Consider the following 23301-nt stretch of genomic DNA (forward strand, 5'->3'; position numbering starts at 1 on the left):
CAGGAGCTGACAGAATACCCACTGAGTTGGTTCAACAAACAGATGCAGCACTGTAGATGCTCACTCCACTATGCAAAGAAATTTGGAAGCTAGCTACCTGGCCAACAGACTGCAGGAGACGCACGTTTGTGTCCATTCCAAAGAAAAGCGATCCAACAGAATGTGGAAGTTATCAAATGTAAATCATAGTATTAGTAAATATGGTAAACAAAGAAACTCTATCTATTCTACACTGAATATGACATTCTATCCCCAGGAGATCTAGTGAGTTTATGATGTTGTTGTTAGGTGCTGTTGGGTCAGTTCCAACTCATAGCAGCCCTATGTACAACAGAACGAAACAGTGCCCAGCCCTGGGCCTTTCTCATTGCTATGTCTGAGCCCACTGTTGCAGCCACCGTCTCAATCTGTCTCATTGAGGATCTTTGTCTTTTTCACTGACCCTCTACTTTACCAAGCACGATGTCTTTTTCCAGGGACTGATTCCTCCTGATAATATGTCCAGAGGACGTGAGACCAAGTCTTGCCACCCACCTTTCTAAGGAGCATTCTGGCTGTACTTCTTCCAAGACAGGTGTGTTCATTCTTCTAGCAGTCCATGGTATATTCATTATTCTTCACCAACAACATAATTCAAGTTTCAGTTCTTTTGTCTTCCTTATTCATTGTCCAGCTTTAGCATGCATATGAGGCGATTGAAAATATCATGGCTTGGTTCAGGCACACCTTAGTCCTCAAAGTGACATCTTCAATTTTTAACACTTTAAAGAGGTCTTTTGTAGCAGATTTGTCCAATAAAATATGTCATTTGATTTCTTGATGGCTGCTTCCATGGGTGTTGATTGTGGATCCAAGTAAAATGAAATCCTTGACAACTTCAGTATTTTCTGTTTATTGTTCCAGTTGTGAGGATTTTTGTTTTCTTTATGTTGAAGTGTAATCCATACTGAAGGCTGAAGTCTTTGATCCTCATCAGCAAGCGCTTCAAGTCTTCTTCATTTTCAGTAAGCAAGGTTGTGTCATCTGCATGTCTAGGCTGTTAATGAGTCTTCCTCTAATCCTGATGCCCCTTCTTCTTCATATAATCCAGCTTCTTGGACTGTATGGATTATATGTTTTTTTAAAGACACTGAGTTTTTGGTAATTTACTATGGCAGCCCTAGAAAATGAATACAGAGCCCTTCACCAAGAACAAGTCAAGTTAGCACCAAAAATGCTCCTGTAAGGGTAGCCACGTAACATGAGACATGGCAGTTTTAAAAAGTATGAAGTAAAACTCTCAGCTTTGACAGACAAAGAGCTCCTCTAAGACTAAGTTCACTGCTGTTGAGTCGATTCTATCTCATAGCGACCCTAAAGGACAGAGTAGAATTGACCCACAGGGCTTCCAAGGAGTGGCTGGTAGATTCGAACTGCTTGAATAAGTATTGTGAAAAAATACAACCCTGACACACAACTTTTCTGAGCTTAGTATTAAAACAAAACAAAACAAAGTCGCTATCGAGTGGATTCTGACTCATAGGGACCCTATAGGACAGAGTAGAGCTTCCCCACAGGGTTTCCAAGGAGCGACTGGTAGATTCAAACTGCAGACCTTTTGGTAGCACCCAAATGCATAATCATCGCACCACCAGTGGCTTTCAAATCAGCTATAGGCTGATGATCTCCAAATTCTTAGAACCTGGAAAACTACTCTACCTCAGAGTGGTATCCACAGCTGGGAACTGTTCTCCACACTTGGATGACCTCAGACATCCAAATCTAACATGTCCAGAAAAAATCTTTTGGTCATTTTCTCAAGTTTGTTCCTCCATGGTTTTCCACATGGTAGAGAATGGCTCTGGTGACCATGCTCTCATGGTAGCCTGAATTCTAGAAGTCACCTTTGATTCTCCATTCCCCTCATCCCGTACGTCTGATCCACCAGCAATTCTTGGCAGCTCAAGCTCCAAAGTACACCTCAAGCCTGCCCACTGTTCCCACCTGCACTACCACCATCACTCCTCACCCTGACCACTGCAGAAGCATCCTGACTGGTCCTCTGTATTTGCTGTCTTCAAGTTCTCCTGGGCTACAGTTAATTCCTGGGACACATTCTTTCTCAAGACCATTGAACAATAGAAGGAGAAGGGCATTTAGTTGTATGCTACCTCCTCCGCTTGAGCTGCACGCCCCTCAGAAATCACTTTTCACTGTCCACTCTATAATGTCTCTATTCCAATTTCCTGTCTTTGGCCGCACTGCTTTGATAGCGTGCATGGATGTGTGCTTCAGGGGTCATGTAGACAGCTGCTTGGAGGAATTTTTCTTAGTACAATCATGGTTGTGTGCCATCAAGAGATTCTGACTCATATCAACCCTGTACGACAGCTTAGAACTGCCTCACAAGGTTTCCTAGGTTGCAGTCTTTATGGCGCAGCCCTGGTGGCACCGTGGTTAAGAGCTCGGCTGCTAACCAAAGGGTGGGCAGTTCGAATCCACCAGTTGGTTCTTTGCAGAAAGACATGGCAGTCTGCTTCTGTAAAGACTTACAGTCTTAGAAACCCTATGGGGCAGTTCTGCTCTGCCCTATAGGGTCACTATGAGTCGGAATTGATTCAACAGCAACTGGTTTGGATTTTGTTTGGTTAGAATCTTTATGGGAGCCCATCTCCAGATCTTTTCAACTCCTGAGCTGGTGGGTTCCAACGGCCCACCTTTCAGTTAGCCAAGCACTTAACCGTTGCACCTCCAATACTTAACTCTGCGCCGGAGAGGGCCCTCTCCTGACGTCTCCTGTCTCCTCACCCCGTACACCTAGGCCTTGTCCTTGCTTCTAGACCCCACCCTCCCCTCTGGAGGCCCAACCCCCCCACGCCCGCCCCACACCCGGGCCGCTGGGCGGGGCCGGCAGCCATGTTCCTCGCCGTCCAGCCAGTTACTCCCGGAAGTGCTGGGACGGGTGGTGAGGGGCCCGGGCAGGTGGCGCGCCTTACAGCGGACGGTGTTCGTGCTGCTTTCTGTGCTGTATTTTCTGAAAGGTATGAAACTCCGGCAGCTGGGTGGAGGGACCCGCTCCCAGACTGAACAAGCCCGGCCCCTCGAAGGTGTGGAGGGAAGGCGCCAGGAGGGCGGGTCCCAGTCCCAGCAGTCCGTGGGCTCCAGAGGTTGGGGAGTCCGGACGTTGGGTTAGCAGCTGGCATCGCCCCCTCCGGGGTACCCCGTCCCGAGTGATCCCCAGGGGCGGATGCGGCGCGGGGGCGGGCGGACGCAGCCACTCTAGGGGCTGCGAGAGGGAGCCTCTGGCCCGGGAGACTCAGCTGGTCTGCGAATTTGCATCCCCGTGGATTTGCGGGGGGGGGGGGTCTAGCCGCGGGATCCAGCTGCGGAGTGCCCTCGGGCCTGGGGGCTTGAAGGGCTTGGGGAGAAAGGCTGTGTCCAGGGCTGCGCCAAGGTCCCTACTCTGCCCGGGGAGGGTTTGCGGGCCAAGCTGGGGGATGGGCGCCTGTCCCCCCGCCCCCCACCTGCTCCCTGTGCCAGGGGGGAAACCAAGGCCCAGAGTTCGCCCGGGGGGGTGAGATTCCAGACTGAGGGCGGGGCACTCGCCCCCATTCGTCCTCCCACCCCCACCAGACTCCGTAGGGTGCCAGGGACAGGGGAGAGAGGGATCCCCCGCCCAAGGCCATGCTGCCCCTTATTGTTTTGGGTGCTGTGCCTGGGAGGCTGAGGCACCCCGCGCCCGCGCCCGCGCCGGCTGGTCTACTCTCCGGGCTGGGTCGTCGGCTTGGCCCCGGCCCCACCTGGAAAGGAAGGGGTCCTGGGAATCTGTGGAGCAGCGTGGGGATCCTACTCCTTGTGGATGCAGCAGCGATTCAGTGTCTGTTAACAGTGTGGATGCCGGGTCCCGCTCCCCCTCTGGGTGCCGGGGGTGGGGGTAGCAGGAAGGGGTCCTGAGCAACCAGGTCGTTTGTTAACTTAAACATTTGTGCGGCGCTGTGTACCGGTCGCTGTGGACGCGATCTCTGGTGCTGAGGGGATTTGAGGGTTCCTCACACTGGCGGGATTTGGAGCCTCTACCCTGGTGGCAGTGGGTTCAGTGGGTTACCCTGGTGGCGTAGTGGTTAAGTGCTAAGGCTGCTAGCCAAACGATTGGCAGTTCGAATCCACCAGGCGCTCCTTGGAAACTCTGTGGGGCAGTTCTACTCTGTCCTATAGGGTCGCTGTGAGTCAGAATTGACTCCACGGCAGCTTGTTTTTTGTTTTTTTTTTTTTTTTTTACGTTGGAGGAGATTAGGTGTCTCTCGGGCTGACTTTTGAAGGTCTGGAGCTGGCCGTTTATGAGGGTTTATAAGGGTTTTAAGCGCTCCGGCCATGGGCACCAACCCGATCTTCCAGCCCCTGCGGACGGACTGCCCCCCCCCGCCCCGGGGGGATTGGCTGCTCTGGGACCCCGAGCCCAGAGGGCAGTGAGAAGCTGACAAACGTGAGTGATGCCCTGCAGGCTCCAGTCGGCGGGGCAGCCCTGCTCACACGGTCTCAATACGGGCAGTCGGCTTCGTGCTTGGGGGGTGGTTTCCGGATGTTCACTCGTGTCCCCCCACCCCGTGCAGGGCGACAACTCTGCTCTGGACGGGGACCTAGTAGAGGCCTGCAGGGCATCAGGGTGTGGAGGGGCAGAGCTTGGGCGGGGAGGGCGCGGCCCTGCAGGTTCCTGTACGTGACCACGGCAGGGGGATGCGGGTCCTGAAGGCTGGGCCTGGTCGAGGACCCACTAGGTCTCGCAGAAGGAGTGGGTTAGGATAATAACAGCATTAATGGGAGTATTGAGAGAGCGCCCTGGGGCGTTGGGTCCCTCGGGAAGAAAAGCTTCTGCTATCGCCACTGGAGCGGTACCCAGGTCGGTCCCGGCTTAGGTCCAGGAGGTTCCCATACTCAGAGGGCCTGGTGGGCAGAACAGAACCGGCGGTGCGCACGCCCTCTCGCGGCCTTGCACCGAATCGCTGAAGTTTAGTGACAGGCGATTCTAAGCCATGGTTTTGGAACTGAATAGTGAAGCAGAGCAAAGAAATGATGCAGTGCCTTGATGGAACCGGTGGAGACAACAAGAAGCAAAGCACAGCTCAAACTTCAAAATTCCACTGAGTGTTAGTACGATTTGGAGGGAGAAAATAGACGGAGAGTCGAGAGGCCCAGAGATGCAGAAGGGTTGGAGGATTAGGGTTAGGGGTTAGGGTTTGGTGCTAGGGGTCCAGGTTTGGGGGTTAGAGGTTTGGGAGTCAGGTTTAGGGGTATAGGTTTTAGGTGGTTGGGGGTTGGGGTTAGGGCTGGGGTTACTAGGCTAGGGCACAAGTGGTTTAGGGTTAGGGTTAGAGTGAGGCTGAGGTTGATTCCCAGTCTTGTGTACCGTCTCTTCCTTCACCAGAGTTACCACATATGTGTCGTTTAGTTGGAAACCCTGATGGCGTAGTGGTTAAGAGCCACCGGTGCTAACCAAAGGCCTGCAGTTCAAATCCACCAGGCGCTCCTTGGAAACTCTATGGGGCAGTTCTAATCTGTCCTATAGGGTCGCTATGAGCTGGAATCAACTCGACGGCGGTGGGTTTGGTTTTTTTGGTTATTGTTTAGTTGGCTTTTCTCTACCCACTCTTCGTCTCCCTGGTGAACATCAAAGATTGTTTCTGTGCGTAAATGTTTTCATGATAGTGGTCACTTACTGTATATGTCGTTTTGTGATTGACTTAGTGTGATGCGCTCCAGATTCATCCATGGTGTGAGATGTTTCGGAGATTCATCATTGGTCTTTACTGTCGTGTAGTGTTCCACTGTGTGTATGTACCGTAGTTTGTTTATCCGTTCCTCTGTGGATGAGCACTTAGGTTGTTCCCATCTTTTTGCTACTGTGAATAATGTTGCAGTGAACACGGGTGTGCATATGTCTATTCCTGTGACTGCTCATGGTAACCCTGGTGGCTAGTGGTTAAGTGCTATGGCTGCTAACAAAAAGGGTTAGGGTTTGGGCTTAGGGATGTTAGGGTTAGGGTTGTTAGAGTTAGAGTCCTTAGGGTTTGGTTTAGGGGTTGGGGTTTGGGGGTTAGAGTTTAGGGTTGGGTTTTTTGGTTAGGGTTTTTGGGTTGGGGTTAGGTGTTAGGTTTAGGGTTTGAGGTTAGAGTTTGGAGTTACAGGTTAGGTGTTAGGGGTTGCAGTTTGGGGTTTAGGGTTTTGGGGGTTTAGGGTTTTGTGGTTTAGTCATTAGGGTTTGGGTTAGGTTTTAGGGATTTAGGTTTAGGCTTGGGGTTGGGTTTGTTTGGGATTTGTGGGTTGGGGTTAGAGGGTGGGTGTTAGAGGGTTGGGGTTTAGAGTTTGGGGGTTAGAGATTGAGGGAGTCAGGGTGAGGGGTTAGAGGGTGAGGGGGTTAGAGGTTGAGAAGATTATAGAGTGAGGGAGTGAGAAGGTGAGGGTGTGAGGGGGTGAAGGTTAGGGTTTAGGGTTAGAGGGTTTAGGCTTAGGGTTCAGAGGCTTAGGGTTGGGGGTTAGGGTTTGGGGGTTCAGAGGTTGGGGTTGGTGTTGTGGTTAGGGTTAGAGGGTTAGGGTTAGAGGGTTAGGGGTATAGTTTAGAGGTTTAGGGTTACTGGTTAGGGCTAGGGTTTAGGGGTTCAGGTTTAGGGGTTTGGGATGGGTTTGGGGTAAAGTTTTAGGGTTTAGGGTTAGAGGGTTAGGTTTAGGGCTTAGGGCTTAGAGTTTAGGGTTTTAGGACTTAGGGTTTAGGGCTTAGGGCTTAGAGCCTAGGGTTTAGGCCTTAGGGTTTAGGGTTTAAGGCTTAGAGTGAGGGTTAGGGCTGGGGGCTGGGGTTAGGGTGTAGGTTTTAGGGTTTAGAGTTAGGGTATTAGGGTTAGATGACTTAGGCTTTAAGTTAGGGTTTAGGGGTTAGTGGTTGGGGTTAAGGGTGTTAGTGTTTAGGGTTTTGGCATTTAGGATGTTAGGGTTAAATGTGTTAGGGCTAAGGGTGTTAGGGTTTCGCGTGTTAGGGTTTTAAGTGTTATGGTTTAGGGTTTAGGGTTGTGTTAGGGTTAGGCTTAGGCTCATTCTTAGGTTTAGGGCTAGGGATTTGAGGTTTAGTGTTTGGGGTTGGGTTTGGGGGTTGGGGTTAGAGGGTTAGGGTTAGAGGGTTAGAGTTAGAGGGTTAGGGTTTTGGGTTAGGGTTTCAGGTTAGCATTAGAGGGTTAGGGTTCGAGGGTTAGGGCTAGAGTAGTTAGGGTTAGGGTCGTTAGGGTTAGGGTTGTTAGGGTTAGGGTGGTTAGGGTTTAGGGTTAGGTGTTAGGGTTTAGGGCTTACGGTTAGGTTTTGGGTTTCGGCTTTGGGGCTTGAGGTTTGGGTTTAGGGTTTCGGGCTTAGAGTATAGGGTTTAGTGTGTATGGTTTTTGTGTGTAGTGTTTTGGGGTGTAGGTGTTTAGATTGTAGGGTTTAGGGTATATGGTTACGGTTTGGGTTAGGGCTAGAGTTCAGGGTCTTGGTGGTTAGGACCTAAGGGCTTAGGGTCTTAGGGGCTTTGGGGCTCAGGGCTTAGGGGCTAGAGTTAGAGGGCTAAGGCCAGAGGGCCAGAGGGCCAGAGGGCCAGGGTTATGGTTTGATTCCTGGCTGGCAATTTTTTTCCTTCAATATTTTATATAAGTCATCCCATTGCCTTCTTGCCTCCATGATTTCTGCTGAGTAGTCCAAGTTTATTATTATTTACTTTCCTTTGTTGGTGACTTCTTTTATCCCTAGCCTCTCTTAAAATTCTCTTTATATTTGATTTTGGCAAGTTTGATTGTTATATGTCTTGGTCACTTTCTTTTGAGATCTACTGTATGTGGAATTCGATGAGCATCTTTCATGATATCAGGGAAGTTTTCTGCCAACAAATCTTCAACAGTTCCCTCTGTATTTTCTGTTAGCCCTCCCTGTTCTGGTACTCCAATCACTCATAGTTATTTCTCTTGATAAAGTCCCACATGATTCTTTGGATTTCTTCATTTTTTAATTTCTTTTCTCTGGTTTCTCTTCAAATATATTGGTCCCAAGTGCTTTATCTTCAATCTCAGTTATTCTGCCTTCCAGTTCTTCAATTGTGCTCTTCTTACTTTCTGCTGAGTTTTCTATCTCTGTAATTTTATTGTTTATCTTCTGAATCTCTGATTGCAGTCTCTGTATGGTTTCTTGCAGCCTATTAAATTTTTAATTATATTCTTGAGTAACCTTTTTAATTTCTTCAGCTGCTTTATCTGTGTGTTCCATGGCTTGTTCTGCATTTTGCCTCATTTCCTTCCTGATGTCTTTAAGAGTTCTGTATATTAATCTTTTGTATTCTGCATCTGGTAATTCCAGGATTGCACCTTCATCCAGAAGATTCCTTGAGTCTTTGTTCTGAGAGCTTGTTGAAGCAATCATGGGTCAGCTTTTTTTTTATTTCAATAATTTTTGTTGTGTTTTACGTGAAAGTTTACAAATCAAGCCAGTCTCTCACATGAAAACTTATACACAACTTCTTACATATTCCCAATTACTTTCCCCCCAATGGGAGAGCCCACTCCCTCCTTCCACTCTTTCTTTTTGTGGCCGTTTTGCCAGTTTCTAAGCCCCTCTATCCACCCATCTCCCTTCCAGGCAGGAGATACCAACATTGTCTCAAGTGTCCACCCAAACCAAGTAGCTCACGCCTCACCAGCATCCCTCTCCAACCCATTGTCTAGTCCAATCCATGTCTGATGAACTGGCTTTGGGGATGGTTCCCGTACTGGGTAAACGGAAGGTGTGGGGGCCATGATCACTAGAGTCCTTCCAGTCTCAGTCAGACCATTAAGTCTGGTCTTTTTATGAGAATTTGGGGTCTGCATCCCACTGTTCTCCTGGTCCCTCAAGGGATCTCTGTTATGTTCCCTGTCAGGGCAGTCATTGGTTGTGGCCCGGCACTATCTAGTTCTTCTGGTCTCAGGATGATGTAGTCTCTAGTTCATGTAGTCCTTTCTGTCTCTTGGGCTCGTTATTATCTTATGTTCTTGGTGTTCTGCATTCTCCCTTGATCCAGGTGGGTTGAGAATCATTGATGCATCTGAGATGGCCGCTTGTTAGCATTTAAGACCCGAGACGCCACATTTCAAAGTGGGATGCAGAATGTTTTCTTAGTAGATTTTATTATGCCAGTTGACTTAGATGTCCCCTGAAAACATGGTTCCCAAACATGTGCCCTTGCTTTGCTGACCTTTGAAGCGTTCAGTTTATTTAGGAAACTGCTTTGGTTTAGTCCAGTTGTGCTGACCTCCACTGTGTTGAGTGTTGTCCTTCCATTCACGCATAGTAGTTCTTGTCTATCTCTTTAGTAAATACCCCTCTCCTACTCCCCCTCCCTCCCCCCTCTCATAACAACAAAGGAATATGTTCTTCTCAGTTTAAACTATTTCTCAAGATCTTATAATAGTGGTCTTATACACTATTTGACCTTTTGCAACTAATTTCACTCAGCATAATGCCTTCCAGGTTTCTCCATGTTATGAAGTATTTCACAGATTCGTCACTGTTCTTTACCGATGTGTAGTATTCCATTGTGTGAATATACCATAATTTATTTATCCATTCATCCATTGATGGGCACCTTGGTTGGTTCCATCTTTTTGCTGTTGTAAACAGTGCTGCAGTAAACATAGATGTGCATATATCTATTTGTGTAAAGGCTCTTATTTCTCTAGGATATATTCCGAGGAGTGGGATTGCTGGGTTGTATGGTAGTTCTATTTCTAGCTTTTTAAGGAAGCACCAAATTGATTTCCAAAGTGGTTGTATACCATTTTACATTCCCACCAGCAGTGTATAAGTGTTCCAGTCTCTCCACAGCCTCTCCAACATTTATTATTTTCTGTGTTTTGGATTAATGCCAGCCTTGTTGGAGTGAGATGGAATCTCATTGTAGTTTTGATTTGCATTTCTCTAATGGCTAATGATTGAGAGCATTTCCTCATGTATCTGTTAGCTGCCTGAATGTCTTCTTTAGTGAAGTGCCTGTTCATATCCTTTGCCCATTTTTTAATTGGGTTGTTTGTCTTTTTGTGGTTGAGTTTTAGCAGAGTCATGTAGATTTTAGAGATCAGGTGCCGGGCGGAGATGTCTTAGCTGAAAACTTTTTCCCGGTCTGTAGGTGGTCTTTTTACTCTTTTGGTGAAGTCTTTAGATGAGCATAGGTGTTTGATTTTTAGGAGCTCCCAGTTATCTGGTTTCTCTTCGTCATTTTTAGTAATGTTTTGTATTCTGTTTATGCCATGTATTAGGTCTCCTAATGTTGTCCCTATTTTTTCTTCCATGATCTTTATCGTTTTAGATTTTATGTTTAGGTCTTTGATCCATTTGGAGTTAGTTTTTGTGCATGGTGTGTGGTATGGGTCCTGTTTCATTTTTTGCAGATGGATATACAGGTACGCCAGCACCTTTTGTTAAAAAGACTGTCTTCTCCCCAATTAACTGACACTGGGCCTTTGTCAAATATCAGCTGCTCATATGTGGATGGATTTATATCTGAATTCTCAATTCTGTTCCATTGGTCTATGTGTCTGTTGTTGTACCAGTATCAGGCTGTTTTGACTACTGTGGTGGTATAATTGGTTCTAATATCAGGCAGAGTGAGTCCTCTCACTTTGTTCTTTTTTAGTAATGCTTTACTTATCCACGACTTTTTTCCCTTCCATATGAAGTTGGTGATTTGTTTCTCCATCTTTTTAAAAAATGTCATTGGAATTTGGATCGGAAGTGCATTGTATCTATAGATGGCTTTTAGTAGAATGGACAATTTTACAATGTTGTCTTCCTATCCATGAGCAAGGTATGTTTTTCCAATTACGTAGGTTCCTTTTGTTTTTTTGCAGTAGTACCTTGCAGTTTTCTTGGTATAGCGGTTTTAGTTTTTGGTGAGGTTTATTCCTAAGTATTTTATCTTCTTGGGGGCTGCTCTGAATGGTATTCATTTGATGATTTCCTCTTCAATGTTCTTTTTGTTGATATAGAGGAATCAACTGATTTTGTACGTTTATACTGTAACCTGAAACTCTGCTGAACCCTTCTATTTTAATAATTTTCTTGAGGATTCCTTAGGATTTTCTGTGTATAAGATAATGTCGTTGGAAAATAGAAATAATTTTACTTTTTCCTTACCAATCTGGATGCCCTTTATTTCTTTGTCTAGCCCAGTTGCTCTGGCTAGGACCTCTAGCACAATGTTGAATAAGAGCGGTGATAAAGGGGATTCTGGTCTGTTTCCCCTTCTCAAGGGAAATGCTTTCAGGCTCTCCATTTAGGATGATGTTGGGTATTGGCTTTGTACTAATACCCTTTATTATGTTGAGGAATTTTCCTTCTATTCCTATTTTGCTGAGAGTTTTTATCATGAGTGGGTGTTGGACTTTGTCAAATGCCTTTTCTGTATCAATTGATAAAATTATTTGGTTCTTGTCTTTTTTTATGTGGTGGATTACATTAATTGTTTTTCTAATATTGAACCAACCTTGCATACCTGGTATAAATCCCACTTGGTAATGGTGGATTATTTTTTTGATACGTTGTTGAATTCTATTGGCTAGAATTTTGTTGAGGATTTTTGCATCTATGTTCATGAGGGATATAGGTCTGTAATTTTCTTTTTTTGTGTTGTCTTTAGCTGGTTTTGGTATCAGGGTTATGCTGGCTTCATAGAAGGAGTTAGGTAGTATTCCGTCCTTTTCCATGCTTTGAAATACCTTCAGTAGTAGTGGTAAGTCTTCCCTGAAAGTTTGGTAGAACTTTGCAGTGAAGCCGTCAGGTCCAGGGCTTTTTTTTGTTGGGAGTGTTTTGATTACCTTTTCAATCTCTTTTTTTGTTATGGGTCTATTTAGTTGTTGTACTTCAGTGTGTGTTAGTTTAGGTAGGCAGTGTGTTTCTAGGAATTCATCCATTTTTTCTAGGTTTTCAAATTTGTTAGAGTACAATTTTTTGTAGTAATTTGATATGATTGTTTTAATTTCAGTTGCATGTGTTGTGATATGGCCCATCCCATTTCTTATTCGGGTTATTGGTTTCTTTTCCTGTATTTCTTTAGTCAGTCTGGCCAGTGTTTTATCAATTTTGTTAATTTTTTTCAAAGAAGCAGTTTTTGGCCTTGTTAACTCTTTCAATTGTTTTTCTGTTCTCTAATTCATTTAATTTTGCTGTACTTTTTATTTTTTGCTTTCTTCTGGTGCCTGACAGTTTCTTTTGTTGCTCTCTTTCTCTTTGTTCAAGTTGTAGGAACGGTTCTTTCATTTTGGCTCTTCTTTAATATGTGTGCCTTTATTGATATAAATTGACCTCTGAGCACTGCTTTCACCGTGTCCCAAAGGTTTTCATAGGAAGCGTTTTCAGTCTCGTTGAATTCTGTGAATTTCTTTATTCCCTCCTTAAGGTCTTCCATAACCCAGTCTTTTTTGAGCAGGGTATTGTGCAGTTTCCAAGCATTTGATTTCTTTTCCCTGGTTTTTCTGTTATTGATTTTTACTTTTACGGTCTTTTGTTCAGAGAAGATGTTTTGTAATATTTCAGTGTTTTGCATTCTGCAAAGGCTTGTTTTATGACCTAATATGTGATCTATTCTAGAGAATGTTTCATGTGCACTAAAAAAAAAATTATACTTTGCAGCTGTTGGGTGGAGTGTTCTGTATAAGTCTATGAAGTGAAGTTGTTTAATTGTAACAATTAGATCTTCTGTGTCTCTATTGAGCTTCTGACTGCATTTCCTACCCTTCACCGAGAGTGTTGTGTTGAAGTCTCCTACCATAATTGTGGAGGTGTCTATCTCACTTTTTAATTCTGTTAACGTTTGTTTTATGAATGTTGCGGCTCTATCATTGGGTGCATAAATATTTAATATGGTTGTATCTTCCTGGTAAATTGTCCCTTTAATCATTACGTAGTGTCCTTCTTTATCCTTTGTGGTGGATTTAACTTTAAAGTCTGTTTTGTTGGAAATTAATATTGCCTCTCCTGCTCTTTTTTGATTGTTGTTTGCTTGATATATTTTTATCCGTCCTTTCAGTTTTAGTTTATTTGTGTCTCTAAGTCTAAGGTGTGTCTCTTTTATGCAGCATACAGACTGATCGTGTTTTTTTATCCAGTCTGCAACTTTCTGTCTCTTTATTGGTGAATTTAGTCCATTTACATTAAGTGTAATTATAGATAAGTATGAGTTTAGTGCTGTCATTTTGTTGCCTGTTTTTGACAATTTCATTTTTCCATTTACTTTTTTGTGTTGAGTTTTCTTTGTAGAATGTGTGTTACTCCCTTTTATAGTAGTTGAATTTATTTTGGTGAGTCGTTATGTTTATCTTGGTTTTTATTTTGAAGTATGGAATTGTTAGACCTCATTGTGGTTACCTTAATATTTACCCCAGTTTGACTAAGTAAAAACCTAACTTGTTTCACCCTATATCACCTTGGTTTCCTCTGCATATGTAAGATCTATGCCTCCTGTATTTAGTCCCTCTTTTTTGACTGTTGTAATCTTTTACGTAATGACATCAATGATTCCCTGTTTTGAGTAATTTTTTTTTAATTAATCTTATTTTGTTTTTGTGATTTCCCTATCTGAGTTGATATTAGGATGTTTTGTTCTGTGACCTTGTATTGGTATCTGATATTATTGATTTTCTGACCAAAGAATTTCCTTTAGTAATTCTTGCAGTTTTGGTTTGGTTTTTGCAAATTCTCTAAGCTTGCGTTTATCTGTAAATATCTTAATTTCACCTTCATGTTTTAGAGTTTTGCTGGATGTATGATTCTTGGCTGACAGTTTTTCCTCTTTGAGTGCTCTATATATGTTATCCCATTGCCTTCTTGGCTGCATGGTTTCTGCCGAGTAGTGCAAACTTATTGATTCTCCTTTGTAGGTAACTTTTCGTTTATCCTTGGGTGCTTTTAAAATTTTCTCTTTATCTTTGGCTTTGGCAGGTTTGATGATATGTCTTGGTGATTTTCTTTTGGGATCTATCTTGTATGAGGTTCGATGAGCATCTTGGGTAGATAGCTTTTCATCTTTCACGATGCCAGGGAATTTTTCTGCCATCAGATCTTCCACTATTCGCTCTGTATTTTCTGTTACCCCTCCCTGTCTGGAACTCCAGTCACACGCAAATTATTCTTGATAGAGTCCCCCGTGATTCTTAGGGTTTCTTCATAGTTTTAAATTCTATTATCTGATTTTTCTTCAACTATATTTGTGTCAATTGTCTTATCTTCCAGCTCCCCCACTCTGCATTCCAGTTCCTCGAGTCTGCTCCTCTGACTTCCTATTGAGTTGTCTGATTCTGTGACTTTATTGTTAATCTTTTGGATTTCTGAATGCTATCTCTCTATGGATTCTTACAGCTTATTAATTTTTTCACTATGTTCTTGAATGATCTTTTGGATTTCTTCAACTGCTTTATCCGTGTATACCTTGGTTTTTTTGTAGATTGCCTTATTTCATTTGTGAGGTCATTCCTGATGTCTTGAAGCATTCTGTATACAATTTTTTTTTTATTCTACATTTGGCAATTCTAGGAATGTATCTACATCCGGGAATGATTTTGATTCTTTGATTTGGGGCTTTGTAGAAGCAATCATGGTCAGCTTCTTCATGTGATTTGATGTCGACTGCTGTCTCTGAGCCATCTATAAGATTTTGTAATATTTTCTTTTATATTTGCTCACTGAGTCTTGTTGTTTTGTTTTGTTACAATACACCCACATGGGCTACTAGATTGTGGTATCGTGATTGCTGTAGCTTTTGAATCACTTACGTCCTATTACCAGCTTGCCTGAGCTGTTACCAGGTATATAAGTGTATGAGTCCATTCACTATTCTTGAATAGAATCAGCTCAGGTGTCCTGATAGCTGATCACCTAGTGTGTGGTGTAGGCTCTCACCTATTATCTTAGAGGAGTAGTGGTGATGGTTGTATGTGCCAGTTTCTATTAGTGGCAGGGGGTCACATTTCGAGGAGGGCAGGATGCTGACAGCCTTCCTTCAAGTGTCAGTGAGGTAGGTGTGGCTCTATTCTCTAGAGTGCTCTGGTGGGTGAGCTCTGCAGCTGTATCTTAGGCACCCAATACTTGGGTAGACGTCACTATTCTCAGACCCCTCTAGCAGGTGGCTAGGTGGTGTGGGTGGAGTTTCAGCCTTCTTTTCGCTGGTGTGGACCAGTGAGGGCTCTGTTTAATAGGTACAGAGGTATCTGACCTCCAAAACTTGCCTTTCCATTGCTGAGCTAAAACAATTATGGTCAGATCTCTATCAGAATTGCCTCTGCATTATAATAGCCACCTAGTTACCTGTAGGGTGAAAGCCAAAGACTATGGGTCTCTTAATGCCTGGATGGAGCTGATTCTGTATTGTTAATTGCAGCTTAGGGAAGTCAGGGAAGGATTTTTTCTTTGATTGTTAAATGGTACTTTTCTCAGGCCAGGAGAATGGGTTAGAAAAGAAAGAAGAAAAAAAAAATCGAGCAGTGCACTTCACTCTCTGGCACAGGGAATTCCAGTCTTAATGAAGCTGGCTGGGGCAATGAGGGGTGGAATCAGATATATAGAAGAGAGTAGCCTGGCAAAATATACAAAGTTACTTATGTTGTTTGGTGAGGACTGTTTTTTCTGAGATTCCAGAGCGTTGTGTAGCTTGCGTGTGCTGGCTGTATCCCTGCTGAGACTGTCCCAGAGGGTTAGGGTTAGCGTCCATGCTCACACCATCTCAGGAAGCCACAATCAGCTCCCCTACACTTAGTCCAACACCCAGCACCAAGGTTTCCTTTCTGGGGCGCTGCACTCCAGGCTCCAAAACCAGTTGCTGCTTCCCCGTGGTTTTTCATTTCCCTGCCAGCCGCGTCTGTGTGGAGCCTGCGTGTGCTGCCTGGGTCCCCTCTGAGGTTGGTCCTGAGGTTAGGCCTACATCCGTGCTTCCCTGTCTCAGTAAGCCACAATCAGCCCCACCACTCTGACACCAGGAAACCGCGAGGGCTCAATGCTGTGGCGTGGGACTCTGGCTCCGGAAGCGGTCGCTGCTGCAGTGTGGCTTTTCACTCCCCTGTCACTCAGGTCAACTCCTTAGCTCTGTGTTTGATGGTCAGGGTTTGTAGATTGTCCTTTATGTAATTAATTCACTTGTTTTTTCAAGTCTTTGTTTCAAGAGGGATAAGCGGAAGCTTCTACCTAGTCAGCCATCTTGGTCCTGCCCCCGTGTCTGCCTCTTTATGTGATTTGATATTGACTGTTGTCTCTGAGCCATCTATAAGTTATTGTATTAGTTTGTTTTATGCTTGCTTTTTGTATCCTAGCTTCTTCCTTTGTTTAGTTTTGGTATACCCAGATAAGCTGCTTGAGTGCGTTAGGTTGATTATTTTCACCTTTGAAGCTCTAATGTACTATCACCAGATGGCTAGCACTGTTACCAGGTATAGGAGCCTAGGAGTTCATTTATTTTTCTTGTATGGATTCAACTCAGGTGCCCAGGTAGTTGGTCATAAAGTGTGTGGTACAGGCTCTGTCCTACAGTCTTAGAGGGGCAGGGGTTATTGGTGTAGGCAGAAGTATCTGGCTGCAGTAGGGGGTCAGGCTCTGATCAAGGCAGGGGTCTGACAGCTGTGCTCTGAGTGTCTGTGAGGAAAGTGCATCCCTGTTCTGTAGAGCACACGGGTGGGTTCTGCAGAAGGGCGGTGGGTACCCAATGCTTTTGGTTGTAAGTTCTGGGCGGTACTACTTACCCTTGGAGCCCTGTCACAGGTGGCCAGGTATTGTGGGTGGAGCCACCAGTCCTTAGGCCCCTGATGTGGGTAGGTGAAGACCCTGTTTAATAGGCAAAGCAGTGTCAAACATCAAACACCCATCTTTCCACCGTCCAGCTGAAACCATTGCAGTCTGGCAACAAGGGCCTATTCTCCTGAAATGGGCCCACGCAGGTCCATGCTGGGGTGAAAAATATTCAAAGCCCATGGACCGTTTGTGCCTGAACAAGAGCTACTTCTGTCCTGAGCTCCCCAGCTTAATTGAGCTGGCAGATTATCTTTCCCCCAGTTGTGAACTTATACCTTCTTCAAGGACGGAAGAATGGCTCAGAGTGCTACCGGGGCCTATCTCAGGCCCAGGGAAGTTGACGGCCACTGAAACCGGCTTGGGAGTTTGAGGAGTGGTAAAATAAACACAAGTAATTAGCTTTTGCCGAGAGTGCCATTCTTCTCTTGTTCTGGAGGTGTGAGTAGTCTGTGCAACTAGCTGTCTTTCCCTGAGTGAAGCGCCTCTGGAACGCTACTGCCAGCCTCACTGCAGTCGCTCCAGGGAATGGTGCCTGAGGGTTCCTGGCAATTCAGGTCCAGTAACTCCTCTCCCCTTCCAAATAGTCTCTCCCTCCCCCTGCCGTTGAGTCCATTTTCTAACTTTGCCTTTGATGTTCAGGGTTCCTAGCTTGTCATAAATATAATCGCTTCACTTGTTTTTTCGGGTCTTTTTTGTAAGAGGGATCACTGGCAGCATCTCCCTACTCTGCCATCTTGGCCTCGCCTCTCTAATATAATCAACAATTTTTTTTAAAAAGAAAGAAAAGAGTGAAACCTGTAGAAACAACAAATAACAGAATGAGATCCACAGAAAAACTAGATATTTGAACTATCAGACAAAGACAGTGAAATAACTCTATTATGTTCAAAGAAATAAAGGCAAGACTTAGAAATTTGGCAAAAAACTAGAAACTACGAAAAAGATCAACTTAGAAAGTCAACTGAAAACTATAGCTGAAGTTAAAATCTTAATGTATGTATATAACAGCAGATTACAAATGCTGAAGAGAGATTTAGTGAACTGGAAGACATGTTGGAAGAAAATACAGGCAAAGACAAAAGGAAAAATATATATAATATAAAAAGGAATAAGATACAGAGAATACAATGAGAATATCTAGCATAAAATACTTTAAGAAGGAAGAAAAAGAATGAGGCAGAAAAACTGAGATCATGGCTGAGAATTTTCCTCAAATGATTAAAGATATCAAGTCACAGATTCTAGAAGACTTACAAAACCCAAACCAAAAAAAAAAAAAAAAAAAAGAACAAAGCCACTGCTGTCAAGTTGATTCTGACTCAAAGCGACCCTACAGGACAGAGTAGAACTGCCCCGTAGAGTTTCCAAGGAGCGCCTGGTGGATTCGAACTGCTGACCTTTTGCTTAGCAGCCGTAACGCTTAACCCCTACGCCACCAGGGTTTCCTCATAAGACCCATGTAGGGTAAATACAAAGAAATTCATAGTAGGACTGCTGAAGCTAAAGACAAAAAACCCCACAAAAAGCAAATAATTGAACACTACTAAAAGATTATCTTTAAAGGACAAACAAAGAAACTGACCGATGACTTCTGTACAGAAATAGTGAAAACCGTAAGACAATAAGATGGTATATTTAAATTACAGAGAGAAAATCCATGGCAACCCAGAACTCTATGCTGAGGAAAAACATCCTTCATGAACGAGCAAAGACCTTTTGTTTTCAGACAAACAAAACCTAGATAAGTTAACATCAGCATGCCCACATTAAAGAAAATTCCAAAGGTATTCTTCAAGCAGAAAGAAAATAGGGTAAAAGGCTTAAGATGCAAGAAGGAATGAAAGTTAATGAAATGGGTAAAAATAGAGGATTACTGACTGCATAACATAATAAGAATAGACTTTATTGGGTTTAAAATATGTAAGAAATTAAAATGTATGATAACGACAGCATTTTGACTTTTATGGCTTTATGGTCAGGAAACATGCTGTGTAATATTTTGATGTCTTGGATTCTGTTAATGCTTGCTTTGTGGCCTAATACGTGGTCTATTCTCAAGAATGCTCCATGAGCGTTAGAAAAGAAAGTTTACTTGACTACCGTTGGGTGAAGTGTTATGTTTAAGTCTATGAGATCAAGTTGGCTGATTGTGGTATTTAGGTCTTCCGTGTCTTTATTGAGCTTGTTTATGGATATCCTGTCTGTCATCAGAAGCGGTATGTTGAAGTCTTTGACTATTATTGTGGAGCTATTTCTCTTTTCAATGCTGTTTGAGTTTGTTTTATGTGTTTTGGAGCCCTGTCATTGGGTATGTAAGTATTTATTATGATTTTGTCTTCCTGGTATATTGACCCTTTAATCATTATATAGTGTATTTCCTTTTCCTTTGTGGCGGATTTTACTTTAAAGCCTGTTTTATCAGAGATTAATATTGCCACTCTTATTTTTTATTGTTGTCTGCTTGATATATATATATATTTCCATTCTTTGAGATTTAGTTTGTTTATGTCTTTGAGTCTATGGTGTGTCTCTTGCAGTCTGCATACAGACGGATCATGTTTTTTAATCCATTCTGCTACTCTCTGTCTCCTTATTGGTGCAATTAAACCATTTACCTTTATCATAATTATTCATAGTTATGAGTTTAGTGCTGTCATTTTCTTGTTTTTTGTGAATGTCTTGTTGACATTTTCCTTATTCCACTTAATTTTCTCTGTTGAGTCATTGTTCTTTGTGCATTTTCTTTTCATCCTCTTCATTTTTGTTGCCTTTGTATTTACTGCTAATTAATTTTTTCTGTGCTGAATCGTTTTTCTTTTTAGTCTTTCATCTTTTTCCTTGTTGTTGCTTTTGTATTTGCCGAAAATTTATGTTTTCCTTGTTTTAATGTGTAGGATTGTTAGTTTCCTTTGGGTTACCTTAACATTTACCTCTGTTTTTCTAAATTTAAACCAATCTTTTATTTCTTTATATCGTCTTGACTTCCTCTCCATATGAAAGATCTATGACTACATTATTTAGTCCCTCTTTTTTCTCTTAATGTTGTCATCTTTTACAGATCGATGTCTCTGTTTCTACATTTTCAGTGTTTTAGCTTTGATTTATTTGTGACATCCCTACGTGGGTTGATATCTGGTTGTTCTGTCCCGTGTTCTAGTCTTGGGTTGTTAGCTGATGTTATTGATTTTCTAACTGGAGAACTCCCTTTATTATTTCTTGTCATATTGGTTAGGTTTTTAAAAATTCCCTAAACTTCTGCTTATCTGGAAATGTCCTAATTTTACTGTCACATTTGAGGGACAGTTTTGCTGGATATATAGTTCTTGGCAGGCAATTTTTTTTTTTTTTTCCTTCAGGGCTTTGTATATGTCCTTCTTGCCTGCATGGTTTCTGCTGAGTAGTCCGAGCTTAGTCTTACTGACCCTTCTTTATAGGTGACTTTTTGTTTATCCCTAGCTACTCTTAAAATTCTCTCTTTATATTTGGTTTTGGCAAGCAAGATTATTATATGTCCTGGTGACTTTATCTTGGCATCTACCTTGGGTGAGGTTCAGTAAGCATCTTGGATAGATATCTTCTTATCTTTCACAAGATCAGCGAAGTTTTTAGCCAAGAAGTCTTCAACAATTCTCACTGTGTTTTCTGTTATCCCTCCACCCCCTGCCCCGATTCTGGTGTTCCAATCACTCTCGATAGAATCCCGCATAATTCTTAGAGTTTCTTCAATTTAAAAAAATTACTTTATCTGATTTTTCCTCAAATAAGTTGGCATCAAGAGCTTTATCTTCAGTCTCACTAATTCTGACTTCCAGTGCCTCAATTCTGTTCCTCTCATTTTCTATTGGGTTGTCTAATTCTGAAACTTTATTGTTACTCTTTTGGATTTGCTTGCTGTCTTTCTATGGATTCTTGCAGCCTGTTACATTTGTCATTATACTCTTGTGTAACTTTCTTAAGTTCCTCTATTGTTTTATCTGTGTGTTCCTTGGCTTGTTCTTCGTTTTGCCTGATCTCCTCCTGGATCTCTTGAAGGGCTCGGTCTATTAATCTTTTAAATTCTACCTCCAGTAATTCCTGGAATTTTTTTTCATTTGGAAGTTTTCTTGATTTGTTGTTTTGGGAGCTTCCTGAATCCATCATGGTCTGCCTCTTTATGTTATTTGATATTTACACTTGTCTCTGAGCCATCAATGAGTTATTATATTCATTTATTTTATGTTTGCATACTGAGTCGGAACCTACTTGATGGCACTGGGTTTGGTTTTGTTGTTGTTGTATTGTGTCCTAGTTTCTTGTTTTATTTTAATATGCCCAAATAGGCTGCTTGGTTGAGCTAGTTTGATTATTGGCACCTTTGAAGCTCTTACATCCTGTCACCAGGTGATCAGAGCTGTTACTAGGTATGTGAGCCTAGGAGCCCTTTTACTTTTCTTGTATGGATTCAGCTCAGTTGTCCACATAGTCGGTCACCAAGTGTGTGGTTTAGGCTCTCACCTACAGTCCTGCATATAGACAGGGTTGATTGGTGTAGGTACAGGTGTCTGGCTACTATGGGGGGAATGACTGCCCCTGAGTGTCTGGGAGGAAAGCATGTCCCTGTTCCCTAGAGCACATAGGTGTGTGGGTTTTGCAGCCAGACCATGGGCACCCAATGCTGTTGGTTGTAAGGACTGGCATTCACCACTTATTCTTGGACTCCTGAATTGGGTGGCTAGGTGACGTGGGTGGAGCCACCAACCCTCAGGTCACTGATGTGGGTAGGTGAGGACCCTGTTTAATTGGCAGAACATTGTCAAATATCCCAAACCTGCCACTCCACTTTATAGCTGATACAGTTGAAAACAGGCTTCAGGTATATACCCTGTTGTAGTGTGCTAATGAGGGCTTATGCTGTTGAAATGGGCCCACACAGGTCTATGCAAGGGTGAAAGGCACTCAGAGTCTTTGGACCCCTTATGTCTGTGACTTCCCTGAGTTCCTGGCTTAGGGAAGCTGGCAGATTATTTTTTGTTGTTTGTTCCTGCTCCAGGGCATGTGATAGTTCCTACTTCTGGCCCAGGGGACCCAGAAATAGCTGAAGCTGGTCTAAGACTAAAAACAGAGAGGGAGGAAGCAGGTAAATGGGAGAGATGTTCTTCCCAAAGGGGATGATTTTTGATTTGTGTGGCATTTTAAATGCATGTACTTATCTTTTGCCAACTTAGCACTGCTTTTCACTGGTTCTGGAGGCTTGTGTAGACTTTCTACCACTCGGTCTCTTCTGATGTGAAAAACATGTCCCGAGCGTCACTGCTTGCGTCACCGCACATGCTATTCAATCCAGCCTGCAGGGTGCTGGTTTCTGCCGGGTCAGATCTGTCCACCTCTCACTGCTTCTGAACCATATCCCCCTCCCCCTGCCACTAAGTCCAATTCTGTAACTTCACCTTTGATGTTCAGGGCTCCTAGATTGTCATATATAATCGATTTACTTCTCTGGGTCTTTGTTATAAGAGGGGCTACACAAAGCATCTGACTATTCTGCCATCTTGTCCCCACCCCTACAAGAGACATTTTTCATCACATTCCTGAATCTGACACTATCACAGAAACTTATCTCTGAGAAAATGAAATAGGGATGAGGCAGTAGGCAGAACAAACCTGTTGGGTTGGAGTCGATTGTGATGCATAATGACCCTATAGGTCAGAGTAGAACTGCCTCATCGGGTTTTCAAGGAGCGGCTGTTGCATTTGAACTACTGGGCCAGAGTATATTTGGAGCACTGGCAGTGCAGTGGTTAAGAACTCAGCTGCTAACCAAAAGCTTGGCAGTTTGAATACATTAGCTGCTCCATGGAAACCCTATGGGGGCAATTCTATTCTGTCCTATAGCGTTGCTATGTGCTGAAATCAATTCACCAGCAATGGGTTTGGTTTTTTGATTTACACGCCTACATGAGTAAAATTTGTCTTGAATCTCTAAACTTAATTCTAATGTAAGAATGAAATTGTAGCACTTCTCCATAAAGCTTTATCTTAAGTCATCAGGATAAAAACCAAACCCACTGCCGTCGAGTCGATTCTGACTCATCCCGCCCCTAAAGGCAGAGTAGAACTGCCCGATAGAGTTTCCAAGGAGCGCCTGGTGGATTTGAACTGCTGTCCTCTTGGTTAGCATTCATAGCACTTACCCACTGTGCCACCAGGGTTTCCTCGTCAGGATAAGCCTGTGCTGGTTTATTGGGTACCTTCAGGAATTCTTCATCAGTTATATTCACATTAAGAAGGAAAAAAATATCAGAAGGAACTTCATACATCTTCACCCTTCATTTCATGCAAGATTCAGGTGTGTCAGTGAGGATGGTTGTGTGAAATTGATCCCTGGCACTCAATACTTCTGGAGCATTTCTGTCATTTACTTGTTTCTTTTAATGCTTCTGCAACAATAAACTGCTTGATAATCAGTATTTGGCAGTATTTGTTTTATTGTGTTTTCAAAATATTCTCTTATGTAAATATCTTGTTAATAGC

The 23301-nt window shown here is 43.2% G+C and overlaps 2 long non-coding RNA genes across 3 annotated transcripts in view; one reads left to right on the forward strand and one right to left on the reverse strand.

Annotated features, from left to right (window-relative positions):
- Positions 1–23301, reverse strand: part of LOC135229340 (uncharacterized) — a 203010-nt gene that overhangs the window by 17001 nt on the left and 162708 nt on the right. The window lies entirely within an intron of this gene.
- Positions 2911–23301, forward strand: part of LOC135229339 (uncharacterized) — a 58991-nt gene continuing 38600 nt past the window's right edge. The window contains exon 1 of one of the 2 annotated variants that reach the window (XR_010320118.1): positions 2911–3020. This is a non-coding gene — a long non-coding RNA (uncharacterized LOC135229339). Of the gene's footprint in view, positions 3021–4289; positions 4463–23301 lie in introns of those variants that run through there. The other variant, XR_010320119.1, reaches the window with a different exon arrangement.

This window comes from Loxodonta africana, unplaced genomic scaffold (genome assembly GCF_030014295.1).
Source record: "Loxodonta africana isolate mLoxAfr1 unplaced genomic scaffold, mLoxAfr1.hap2 scaffold_236, whole genome shotgun sequence".
NCBI classification, from domain to species: domain Eukaryota; kingdom Metazoa; phylum Chordata; class Mammalia; order Proboscidea; family Elephantidae; genus Loxodonta; species Loxodonta africana.